Below are 13964 nucleotides of genomic sequence, written 5' to 3'. Positions count from 1 at the left end.
AAGCTCATCGTTCTGAAAAGCGAGGTGTATGCTGATTGGCCAGCTATCCAGTGCATTGTGATTGGCCGAATACCTCAAGCGTGTGACGGAAATGTTACACCCCTTACCATACTGTGATGCCCTGTCCTGGCGTGACGAGACAAAAACAATAAAACCCATTACAAACGAGGCATTTGTTGCATCCAGTGGGGACATAATTACTGATTATAATGACTTATACTGTTTTTTTACACGTTGTATTGCGTATCGCATAAAACCATGTCTGGAGAAACGACAAACAACAAGGGCTACTCTACACTGCTCAAAACTCGCGTTTGAATCGTCAGTGGCAAATTCTTTAAATATAAAAAACGTACTTACAGGCTGTGAGTCAGAAGCGCCAGACTGTACAACCTGTTTGCACATTCTTCTCTTGTACATTCCTGCTCATCTGAATATTTATTAAGTCTACAGTTTACTGTCCTGCACATTTTATTTATTTTTTTCCATACCTATATTTATATATATTTTTCTTGTGTTTGCATTATTTAATAATTGCACTGTCCATGGAGCGGACCTGACTTACATTTCACTGATGGTCATATATTCTGTATATAACCATGTATGTGACAAATAAAAATCTTGAATCTTGAATCTTGAATCTTGAACTGTCCTTGCAAAGTTGGAACTGCCCCACTTTATAGAAACAGACAATAGGCATTCTAGGCTACTCTCACAGGAAACAGTCCTCATCCTCTGCAAAATGCGCTGCACACAGCTGAATATTTGGGTTGTACTGTTCTGGAACAGTGTTGTAAATACAACTTAACCACTGATTTCTAGTCGTGTCCTCTTTTGGAAGACCAAACAAAGACATACGCACGACCGGAAGGAGCGGAAGCGGTGACTATTGCATAATAAAAGCTTCGCTGCTTTCGTGCCATGTGTCACGCTCGTACAGCGGCCTCGTTTCGCTTTGACGCTTTCAGCCTCACCCTGCTTCATTCTACTTCGTTAATAAATCATTAGCTAATCAATGAACATGATTCCTGCCCGAGTCCCGTCGGATTGCGTCAACTGTGGGGATGAAGACAACAACTCCCATGATTCCACACTCACTCACCGGCGTCATCAAACTACGCCTTTGTTTCTTTGTTTGTTCTGAATATGCGCCCTCTAGTGGCGAAAATTACATGTTGTGCCTTTAAAGGGGTCATATGACGTTGCTAAAAAGAACATTAAGATGTATATTTGGTGTAATGCAATGTGTTTATGCGGTTTAAGGTAAAAAAACCCACATTATTTTTACATAATTTTTACATAATTGTTGCTCCTCTATGCCCCGCTTTTTTGAAACGTGTCTATTTTTACAAAGCTCATCGTTCTGAAAAGCGAGGTGTATGCTGATTGGCCAGCTATCCAGTGCATTGTGATTGGCCGAATACCTCAAGCGTGTGACGGAAATGTTACACCCCTTACCATACTGTGATGCCCTGTCCTGGCGTGACGAGACAAAAACAATAAAACCCATTACAAACGAGGCATTTGTTGCATCCAGTGGGGACATAATTACTGATTATAATGACTTATACTGTTTTTTTACACGTTGTATTGCGTATCGCATAAAACCATGTCTGGAGAAACGACAAACAACAAGGGCTACTCTACACTGCTCAAAACTCGCGTTTGAATCGTCAGTGGCAAATTCTTTAAATATAAAAAACGTACTTACAGGCTGTGAGTCAGAAGCGCCAGACTGTACAACCTGTTTGCACATTCTTCTCTTGTACATTCCTGCTCATCTGAATATTTATTAAGTCTACAGTTTACTGTCCTGCACATTTTATTTATTTTTTTCCATACCTATATTTATATATATTTTTCTTGTGTTTGCATTATTTAATAATTGCACTGTCCATGGAGCGGACCTGACTTACATTTCACTGATGGTCATATATTCTGTATATAACCATGTATGTGACAAATAAAAATCTTGAATCTTGAATCTTGAATCTTGAACTGTCCTTGCAAAGTTGGAACTGCCCCACTTTATAGAAACAGACAATAGGCATTCTAGGCTACTCTCACAGGAAACAGTCCTCATCCTCTGCAAAATGCGCTGCACACAGCTGAATATTTGGGTTGTACTGTTCTGGAACAGTGTTGTAAATACAACTTAACCACTGATTTCTAGTCGTGTCCTCTTTTGGAAGACCAAACAAAGTAGTTTCGCTTTCAAAACGAAACACAGCGTCACACACGGTGGCCTAGAGTGAGCGGCGGCGGCCTAGAGTGAGCAGAGGCAGTGGGCTTGAGAACAGCGCGGCCAGCGGATTCGACGAAGGAGGCTTGTGGCAACCACATGTGACTACTCAGGGCTGGACTCCGCTTCGTCCACGGTGAAAGCCGATCCGGCGATTGACATCGCGAAGCTGATGTATTTCCTCAGCGACCAGCACGGATCAGCTCTAGGCATGACGAAGCGTCTATCATCCTCTTTTGGAAGACCAAACAAAGTAGTTTCGCTTTCACAACGAAACACACAGCGAGAATAAAAGTTACGCCTTCTTTCTTTGCGTGAACATTTGGGCGGCGTTATGAAAATCTTCCCCCATAGTGCCATAGCCATGTGGGAGGGTGTTAGAACGAGCCGTTTTAGGAGGGCGTGGTTGACTCTTAACTTTTATAGAGAATATCTCTTTGGATTTGAGACTTTAGTCTTTGCAACTTTACAGATCTTCTTTATGCACCAAGAGCTTGTAACACTCCAAAGAGATATTCTCTATAAAAGTTAAGAGTCAACCACGCCCTCCTAAAACTCTTTATGCACCAAGAGCTTGTAACACTCCAAAGAGAAAGGAAAAATTTAAATTGCATCATATGACCCCTTTAAGAGATTAGACTGCACAGAAATTGAAATCTACACGCTAATACACACTTTATACACATAATCACGCAATTGTGATGTTGTTAACATTAACAATTTCAGAACAAAGTATAACAATAGTAATAATTTGCTCGGTTTGAAGTGATAGGAGCCAACCGATTGTTAGATTTATTCACCATTGGTAGCGCGATTTATTGCAATGCTTTTTTCTTCAGTTGGTCAGAACAAATGTGTCAGACTTGTTACTTACTTGTTCAGATGACAATATCCGGTGAAAATTCTTATTTGGGTCATATATTCGAAGATGTAGGCTAGAATCTGTGATTCCTAAGTACAATATCCACACCAGTGAGGTGAATGACAGCAACACATTCTCCTCAAAACATTAGATTCATCCGCTGGAGCCGTGCCGGAGCACAACCCATGCAAAGAAAATAATTCCGCAAATAACTGCAATTGCAGGTTGTCAAACAGAGATGGAGACAAAGAGACAAAACATACGGACTGCAGCTTTAATGTAGGACTACATGTATTTATGTATGTATGTATGTATGTATATATGTTGGCCTTTAAACAAAAGGAAAATTAGCTAAGTCGTGGCATAATGGTTAGAGAGTCGGACTCTTTAAAAGGACCTTCATAAAATAAAAATATGAATACATTTTCCATTATGTACTAAAATAACAACAACAAACAAATAATACAAATAGAAAAAAATAATAAAATCCAACAATAATTTCTGCAGTCAGTACATCACCTCATCCCTTTGGTGTCAAGTGAATATACTATTTAAATTAAATTGTTTCTTAGCAAGAAATCAAGTTTGGAGTGTTAATTGCTTCTAGACAAAACAGGTTTAAACCAGAAGCCACGCTTAGACCAATATAAAAATGAACTTTGAATAAATGTTACAGTTTCACTATTTTCAGTGTGTAGCAGGGCTATAATTTACCGTAAGTAGGGACATATATCCATTATATATACTTGTTCAAATAAAAATATCATAAACAGATGACAGATGTCACTAAAATAAAATATAAACAGAATAAAAATGGCTTTTAGCATCAGTACATGTAATATACATGTCTTCTGTCAATGGAAAAACAAACACAGTCTCCTGTGTGTGGAAATGCCAATGGATGTCACTAGAATAAAATACGGTTGTAAAATAAATATATATTGTAGTGCCTAGACACGTAATGCGGGAATGCCGTCTCCTTCCACAAATATCATAAATACAGTGTGTGGGAACAGCTGTGACATCCTCCTCCACACACACATTCATGACACGCAACGGTGGTTTTGCCTCGCATGCACACACAAACTAGCAGATCGAATGTAGGTTAGATGTTTCAGACTGAAATATGCAGTACCACTCCTCCATATGCCATCGCTGGTGAGTGTGTGTGTGTGTGTGCTTAAGGAGCCTTTTTCACACTTTTTCTTGCCTGCTATGACCAGACTTCAGCAAATAAGACAGGAAGACATAGTGAAGCTGGAACGTTTCTCGAAGAAAATGAAAAGATTTAATAAAGGAAACATTTGTCTTTTCAAAAATCATCAAATACAGAAATAGCAGCTCACATTTTTTTGACTTTGTTGGCGTTTTTGCGGCCGGCTGAAGTCAAAGATGGTCAGTCAGCAGGGTTTGATATGCAGCTATTCATAGATAAGACAGGAAAAGACAGAAAGAGAGAGAAATAAATATAGAGAGAGCTCCAAACACCCTCCTACAAACGTGACCCGTCCTGTTCAACGCCTAAGTACAGAATCCTGTAATACAGCAGGTTTCTATGGTTACACATGAATATTACGTTTTGCCTCGCATGCACACACAAACTAGCAGATCGAATGTAGGTTAGATGTTTCAGACTGAAATATGCAGTACCACTCCTCCATATGCCATCGCTGGTGAGTGTGTGTGTGTGTGTGCTTAAGGAGCCTTTTTCACACTTTTTCTTGCCTGCTATCTGTGACCAAGGAAACAGCTCAGTAAACTCAGGCCACTGACTGAAACGATCTTAATACAGACCAGACTTCAGCAAATAAGACAGGAAGACATAGTGAAGCTGGAACGTTTCTCGAAGAAAATGAAAAGATTTAATAAAGGAAACATTTGTCTTTTCAAAAATCATCAAATACAGAAATAGCAGCTCACATTTTTTTGACTTTGTTGGCGTTTTTGCGGCCGGCTGAAGTCAAAGATGGTCAGTCAGCAGGGTTTGATATGCAGCTATTCATAGATAAGACAGGAAAAGACAGAAAGAGAGAGAAATAAATATAGAGAGAGCTCCAAACACCCTCCTACAAACGTGACCCGTCCTGTTCAACGCCTAAGTACAGAATCCTGTAATACAGCAGGTTTCTATGGTTACACATGAATATTACGTCAATGTTTCATTTTCCCACACATCAGTGACTGTGGTTTCTTCAGACTTGCTGAACAGACAACTTCTCACCTCCCCACTTTGATTTTAACCAAAAAGAAAAAGAAAAAGTGTCCAGGTCAAAATTTGTAAACTTAGATGTCAAATATTTCATTTCAGAATCTCTCTCTCTCTTATATTTATTAATGTACAAATTCCCTTTTATATGAAGAATATCTGAAGCTTATTCTTAGGACCACTGAAATTGTTTACATTGTGACTGTATAAAATTCTCACCACTGCAATGTTCCCACATATTTTACTTTTTGTAAATGATTCTAAATGGTGGTTGTTAATAGTAGAAGATTTCCATAATTCAGTGGTTTTTAAAAATGTTAATAAGTATGGATTTAAATCAGTTGACCAAATGCTAGCAGTCTAAAGTATAAATACTTTAAAGTTACAATTAAATTATTTTAGCACTGTAAGAACAATAATAACAACTGCTGTTCTGCTTATTTGTCTTGAAAATACTGCCTTAAAAATCCCTTTTAATTTTGGGATGAAATGTTAACTGTTCCTGAAATGTTTCACAACCGCATTACAGTGAATATAGCCTTAAATTTCGGGCTGTTTCTCACAAAACTGAAAACTATGAACTTTTTTATGGATGTTGACAAATGTGGTCACTATGAGCTACGTAGAAAACAAAATCTAGTTTTGTATAGATTGGAACAACATAAGACTGAGTAAATGGCTGAATCTTAATTTGGAGTAGGATTTAGGCTACTTTGTGACTTACTAGCAATGGATGCAAGGGAAACGGCTAAAAAATGGACATATGTGCGTATAACCTTCATTTCACAGTTTAGAGCCAGATCTGCTCCTCATTTCTTAGCACCATTGCAACGTTCTGCCATTTAAAAATGGATGATGCCATTGACTTTCTCTCTTTCCACTGTGAGCATCAAACCACAGAGATGTACAGCTAAACGGAGGCGAGAGACAGAGAGGGATGTTGCATCAGTATAGGGAGATTTGTGTGAGCAGGTCAGATGGGTGATTGCTTCTGCTGACCTCCAGATGTACAGTATTAATCACACAGCTGCCCAGAGAGAGAGAGACAAGGCTCTGCTCCAAAACCTAATGAGCTGCTTGCACTGCAAAAAATCATTTTCTTCATTAGTCATTTTGTCCTGTTTTCCAATAAAATCTAGATCTAAAGATTCTTAAAGCAAGATTAATTTATTTGAGAAACAAAATCGGGTAAGATATTAAGATATCGATGCGATAATATATTGTGATTTATTACATATTTTTTATGTCCCTTGCCATCTATAAGATGTTTAGATGTTCTGCATTATTGTAACATACCTAATACTGTCAAATTTTAACAGCAACACGTATATAACTTCCACAGGTATGGCAATCCCATAACCTATTGTTATAAGCATCCAAGATGGCAGCCCTTACGAAAAAGAAGTTTATTCAAGTGTGCTATTAGTATACTTCTTTTAAACTAAAAATAGGAAAGTATACTTTTAGTCTACTTTTTATGTACTTCTCAGAAATATACTTAAAATGACCATAGTAGTATACTTAAGTATGATGTAAAGTTCACTTAAAGAAAACGTATGAGTATACTTGCAGTATAAAACTACTAAACTAGTAGTTTACTGAGACTATTCTTCAAAGTGTACTAAAAATGCTACTACAAGTATTTAATTAGTAAACTATCAGTATACCTATAAGTTCACTTTTAGTATAGTTGCAGTACAAACTAAACATTTTGATATAAACTAGTTGTGTACTCAAAGTTTACTACTGTTATACTTAAAGTATACTTAAAAGTATACTTTTATATACTAGAAAGTGGGCCAATTTAGTCCCAAGGAGTATTGAAATAGTACACTTACAAGTATACTACTAGTACACTGATATTTGTATACTTACTACATAAAGTATACTTAAAAATATACTTGAACTTTACTTAAGTATACTTACTAAAACTTGAAGTATACTACTTTTTGGTAAGGGAGATGAAGTAACAGAAATATTGATTATAAATATATTTCAATCAGTACAGAAAATGATGTTTCTGAGAGTTTAATCAAATTAAAAATAATGAATCGTTTTCTCCAATATTCGGGTATTTGCTCATTTATTAGCCTATGTATTCTTTCTCATTATTGTGGCTATGTAAAGCACTTTGAATTATGAATGAAGAGTGTTTTATAAATTAACTTGCTTTGCCGCACCTTTTTAGTGTAACATATTGTTAGCTTAGCAACATGCTAACACCTATGCTATCTCCTCTGTCCTCTGTAGTCTCCTTCATGTGAGGAGCGCTACAGACAGAGTAGCTGCCTGTGTAGATCGTTCCGAAACCAACACACTCTCATGCTTATTCTTAACTATTTGATGTTTTTGTGAATTGGTGGTGAATCCATGTCATTATCCGTTTTGTATGATCTGTTTACGCACCACTGAGGGTTAAGTTACGGCCACATTTACTACTGTTAGGCAAATGATCATGGGTGAAATCCAGTTATTTCAATAGGAATCTGGGAATTTGTGATGGAGCGGCCTTAAAGTTGTCTTTCATCACTGCTTTTTACTGTGTTCTTATTGTTTTTAGTTATTTAATTATTTATGCATTTAGCAGACACTTTTATCCAAAGCGACTTACAGTGCATTAGTTAATTGTTATAATATTTACGGGGGGTTTGCTTGTCTGTCTGTCCTGATCTAGCTGAGTGGGCATGGCAATAAGAGGTGCAAACTTGAGGGGAAAGCGCTCATTTGAGCTATTTTATGGAAATATGTTTTCTCTTTTAAATGGTATTAACTGTATTAGGCCTAACTCTTGTTTCTAATTTTCATGTAGCTATAAATCATATTGTGAGACAAGAGTTTATTTTATAAAAACATGGTAGGCTATGGTCCAATTTGTAAGGCCGGGAAAAATGCATTTAAGATGGCCGTCACTAGTAGTAAGGGAGAGAGGTTCAGATCGAGACGGATCGAGAGCTTGTGAAGGAGATTATTGTGGTGCTATGTAGCATGTAAAACTCCAGCCTCAATGTAGTGGAGGGGAGTTAGTACTGTTTTAAGTACTCAGCAGTTCGAGTTTCAGACTGTTTTCATTAATAATCTTTGCTTTAAGCTGTTAAACATATTTATTTGCACATTTTGCACATCTGCTCGAAATAAACACCCTTTTTGGACGCCATTTTCGCTCCCGTGATTTTTATCCTCCTTGTAACTGCTCAGGGGTGTGTTTCCCAAAACCATCGTTAGCTAGCTATAGTCGTTAGTTCCATTGAACTCTATTGGTAACGACGGAACTTGCGACCATAGTTACTTTTGGGAAACGCACCCCGGGTCGTTATCACAGAATTTCAAATTATTTTTTGCAGATTTCGCAACCGGTTCAGTTGACGTGAATTTGCCACATTAGCTAACAGAAACCTGCTTGGTCTGAAAGTGATTTCAGTGTGGGCTGTGCTTCATATATCGCTACATTATTAACAATAGACAATGGAACAGGTTTGGGTTTTTTTCAGAAGTTTTTAAAAATTGTAAAATCATAAGTGTTCGTACAAATCAAATCATACGACTTTATATGAAAAACTCAGCTCGTTAAATAGTTACATTTTCTCATCAGATCGGGTTGTCCAAAGCAGTCATTTATGAATAATTTATGATGGTTGCCAAGCCGTCCCATAAAATCCATATGAGACATACAGTAGTTTGTCCCATATTTTAGCATATAAAATCTAAACAGCTGAAGACATCTTAGTATTCATCACCAGTGTTGGGGAAAGTTACTTTTAAAAGTAATGGATTACAATATTGCATTACTCCATAAAAAAGTAACTAATTACGATGTTACTTAGTTGCTTTTTATGGAAAGTAATGCGTTACGTTACTTTTGCGTTACTTTTTAAATCTGGACAGGGCTTGCTTGTTTTTAAAATAAAAAAGTTCTATTTTTGGCGAATATAAAAGCCTTTTCACACCAAAAGTGAAATGAATAAGCCTCAGGCTGAAGGGAAAGTACATTTACGTCCGTACAGTAGAATGCAGAAGAAGACATTTATATAAAAGACACATATGTTTGTCTAGAGTAATTTGTGCTTATCAGTACGGTTGAACTGGATCATCGAAGGTCAGAAGCAAAGACATTGGTTAATAGAATGGGATTAAATACATAAAGGATATTTGTGTTTTTTAACATTTAATTATTGCAGGTTTGCGTCATATTCTGAGTTGCATTATTTTTATTAGTTTTGAGGAATACTGAATCTGTGTTTTTGTTTTTTGTGAGTGAGATGAATGCATATTCATATTTATTTTAGAACTACAGTAACATCTTCTGATTTCTCTCAACATGGGGACAGGAGAGCTGTCAATCAATAAATTGGGGAAAAAAGGAACTTGCGTTACTTATTTGAAAAAGTAACTCAGATATTCTCTTGTAAATTAAAAAGTAATGCGCTGCTATACTAGTTACTTGAAAAAAGTAATCTGATTACGTAACTCGCGTTACTTGTAACACTGTTCATTGCATATACATTTCAGGAAATGTAGTACGTATCAATGTAAAAAATGACAGCTTAGAATGGAGAACAAATCATGAAAGATGGATGTGAAACAATTAAACCCTTTGTGTGAGTTATGAGAGCCTGATAAACAGACACTACATCTGACAGCAGGGGAAGGATCAAGGAGGATCAAGGGAGCGTAGCTAGCATTAGCTAACTTACATTTGTTGGCTTTTTTACTATAATTTCATTGGTTCAATGAAATTCACTTCTGTTTCACATGTTTTGTTCTAAATCACAGTTACAATTCGTTATTGTTTATTTTTATCATTTATTTTTAAAACCGAGGTAATGAATGTGTATGTCAGTGAGCCAAAGTCAAAGTGATTGCATCTCAAATGCATTTAGCACTTAGTTCAGTCAAGTAGTGATTGTCCTTTTTATAGCTATACACACATAGCTGCCGGCGTTCACTGTGACTTCACATTGCATTTCGTTTTTATTTGCAGAGTGGTCAATAGATTTACTTTAATCTAAAGTAGTATACACAAATGGAGAATGTCTCGCTTCTAAAACTGGTGACCCTATTTATGGGGGTCCATTTCAGTTAGGATGCTGCCTTGAAAGGTCTCTGCCTATGAAGAGGTACTTCACTGCATTTTGGAAGAGAGTCAGAAAGGGCAATAGGTTTAGATGTGATGGCAAACCTGACCCACTCTTTAGTGCACACTCCCAGAGGACTCACAATCAAGGTCACTACTACATCAGCACAGATTTGTATCTGTTATCACACACACACACACACACACACACACACACACACACACACACACACACACACACACATTAAACAAACTCACAGTCTCAGTCCAGCAAACATGCTGATAAGGCAAGTACCCAATTGCTCTGTCAAAAAAATCAACCAACAGCGGTTATTGAAATGTCACGCGTGTCTCCGTGATGTCCCAAACACACACACACAAACACACACACACACTGTCTCGAAATTCAATTCATGTCTCATCAGCTCTTCTTCACATTGCTCTGCTGAAGTAGATAATGGGATAATAGCACTCCGTCTTTTAGCAAGAGTCTAAAAAAAGAAGCTCCACTTTTCTGTGTGATTTCATATTAGCGCAGCCTTTTTTCTCAGAGTTCTTGCTCTTCACATTATTACAGATAGACTCACTGTTCAGTAAATCAGTAAGGCCAATAAAGCATAGTCTTGTTATAGTTCTGCACTGCATGCATGTATTCTTCTGACTGATATCTTTTAAACCAAAGTTTATTGTCCAGTTTTCCACCTAGACATTGAAATGATACAGTGAAACCCATGAAAGCTTGGACACATACTCCACACTTGAATATAATAATGAATGTTATATATGAAGAGTTTGGTTCCAAAACGCTATAAATCCATTTTGATTAATTTGAGTAAAAATGTGTTTTCTTTACCAAGAAAGTGACAAGATGAAAACCACTATTTTCTGTTTCAAACTTTCACATAGCATCTTTAGGTTATAATAACATAAAAAATTCTAATCCAGATTTAGATGTTCAAAGATTTATATATTTAAAAAAAAAATTTTTTTAATAATAATAAATCCATTGAATCAATATAAAAGTTATTTCTCATATTGAAACTGTTGAAAATACACAACTTAGTAAGTTGATCCACATATGACAGCCTCTGAACTGGGTCAATACTAATCTTATATACAGGCACTGGACTAAAAATACATTCAATCAGTCATCGCTCCCAAAATGAATTCAACGGGAATAAAAACACTTACACTGACAAGCTACGCAATATCGCGTTCATAATCAAATGCAACTCATCTGTGATTATGAATGCGAAATTGCAGTGATCTACAGTGATCTGTGTATTAAATGCCGCTCCATCTGAAAGCACGTGATGGAGATTTACTATTAATCACAGAACCGGCTTTACTGAGGAGATGCGCATGACAATCACATGCGATTTATCGTGCAGCCCTAAGTTTGTTTGTTGATCACAAAGTATAAAATAGATGAAGAAAACTAGGAAGCCGGGTGTATTCAAAGCACCGCCATTACTGTCTAGAGTGTGTGGAATGGTGCGCTGTGATTGGTTGAGCAGATATATCGCATTCTGCAGAAAAGGGAGACTGGCGTTTGTCGCGGTTTGGACAAAAATGGAGAAAAAAAGACAGAATAACTCGGCGGATATCGCATTTTGCGTAAAATTTTAAATTGACTTTTCAATACCGACCAGATACAATACTGATTTTGGCGGAAACGCAAAAAAAAAAAAAAAAAGGCATTTATCGCGTTTTGGAACCAAACTCTTCACATGTTATATATGCACAACCTTTTAAAGGTTGGGGGCCGGTAAATTTTATTAATGTTCATGAAATGTTCATGTACTGTCTTTAAGAAAAAGACAGTAAAAACAGTAATATTTATTCCTGTGATTTCAGCATCATTCCTCCAGTCTTTAGTGTCACATCACATGATCCTTCAGAAATCATTCTAATATGTGACCCTGACCACAAAACCAGTCATAAGTTTCACTTTTGTGAAATTGAGATTCATACATCATCTGAAAGCTGAATAATAAGCTTTCCATTGATGTATGGTTTTTGTTAGGATAGGGCAATATTTGGGCCGAGATACAACTATTAAAAAATCTAGAATCTGAGGGTGCAAAAAAATCGAAATATTGAGAAAATCACCTTTAAAGTTGTCCAAATGAAGTCCTTAGCAATGCATATTTTACTGATCAAAAATTAAGTTTTGATATATTTACTGTAGGAAATTTACAAAATATCTTCATGGACCATGATCTTTACTTAATATCCTAATGATTTTTGGCATAAAAGAAAAATAATAATAATTTTGACCCATACAGTGTATTTTTGGCTATTGCTACAAATATGCTACTTATAATATGCTATCGTGCTACTTATGACTGGTTTTGTGGTCCACGGTCACATTTGCTGATTTGCTGCTCAAGAAACATTTATTATCATCTGTGCTGAAAACAGTTGTGCTGCTCAATATTTCTGCGGAAACAGTCATTTTATTTTCAGGTTTCATTGATAAATAGAAAGTTCAAAAGAAGAGCATTCATTTGTAACATTATAAATATCTTTACTGTAACTTTTGATCAATATCAATAATTTTTGATCTCAATTTCTTTAAAAAAATGACCTCAAAATGTTTTGTATATGCAATATTCTTTTATCCAGCACACAGGCTTGACTGGAGTCGTCATCTCTTATAAAAATTTGAGACATATTTGTCAAAAGTACCATTAGTTTCTTTATGATTTAACTGTGAAACCTTTTAAGGAGGACAAATCTCATTCATTCATTATTCGAAAGAAAAGTGTGCAAATTTGAGACATCAGTAATTAGCCTGCAGGATGTTTAGGACTGAAATTACATTTGACCTAATCTGTGTAAGTGAGTCTGACCACCCGACCTTTGCACTGTGGTCAATAAACTTTGTCTACGTGACATTTTGGACTTTAAAGTCTGTTAACACCATTTTAACAAAGCAAGCCTATTTTTTTGTTTGGTTCTTTGGTTGAAATTAGCCTGAGTAGCGTAAAGGAGGGCCAGATTGTACAGGGTCTATGGCAGTGTTAATTTCGTTGACGAATAATTTTCATCATAATTTTCGACAACGACATTTTTTTCACCCAAGACAACGAGACGAAAACGAACTAAAACTCTTTTTGAATGACAAAAACTATGACGTAAATCTATTGGATTTTAGTTAATTTTCGTCTCGTTGTCGTCAGTGAAAAAAATGTCGTTGATGAAAATTATGATGAAAATTATTCGTCAACGAATAAAAATGAGACGAAAATGCTAGGGAGGGACGATCTGGGAAGAGATTCATTCAGAAAGTATCTGCTGCGAGGTTCGGAGGTTAGATGCGTACATATGAACCAATGGGACATAAGCTAACATACACTTGCTGCACGTCGCATAAAATGTTCAAAAATGTCAATATGTGGGAGTAAGAGAAGAGCAGACATATAGATAAATCTGACGACGCAAGAGAGAACTCAATTCGGTCCGGTTTTCAGAGCGCAGACACTGAAGCATACACACACACACACACACAGAAAGCGCCTCTCACAGCACGCGTGTACTCTTTCGCGTCGCATGAACGGAGAATTACACACAAAATTAT

General features: G+C 36.5%; 1 protein-coding gene across 2 annotated transcripts in view; it reads left to right on the top strand.

The window, feature by feature from the left end:
- LOC107548422 (E3 ubiquitin-protein ligase TRIM9) overlaps positions 1–13964 on the top strand; it is a 60741-nt gene that overhangs the window by 14674 nt on the left and 32103 nt on the right. The gene's annotated exons all lie outside the window — the stretch shown is intronic.

Source organism: Sinocyclocheilus grahami, unplaced genomic scaffold (assembly GCF_001515645.1).
Source record: "Sinocyclocheilus grahami isolate Dianchi unplaced genomic scaffold, SAMN03320097.WGS_v1.1 scaffold347.1, whole genome shotgun sequence".
NCBI lineage: Eukaryota > Metazoa > Chordata > Actinopteri > Cypriniformes > Cyprinidae > Sinocyclocheilus > Sinocyclocheilus grahami.
The sequence above is the reverse complement of the archived record's forward strand: the minus strand, read 5'-3'. Positions and strand labels throughout refer to the sequence as shown.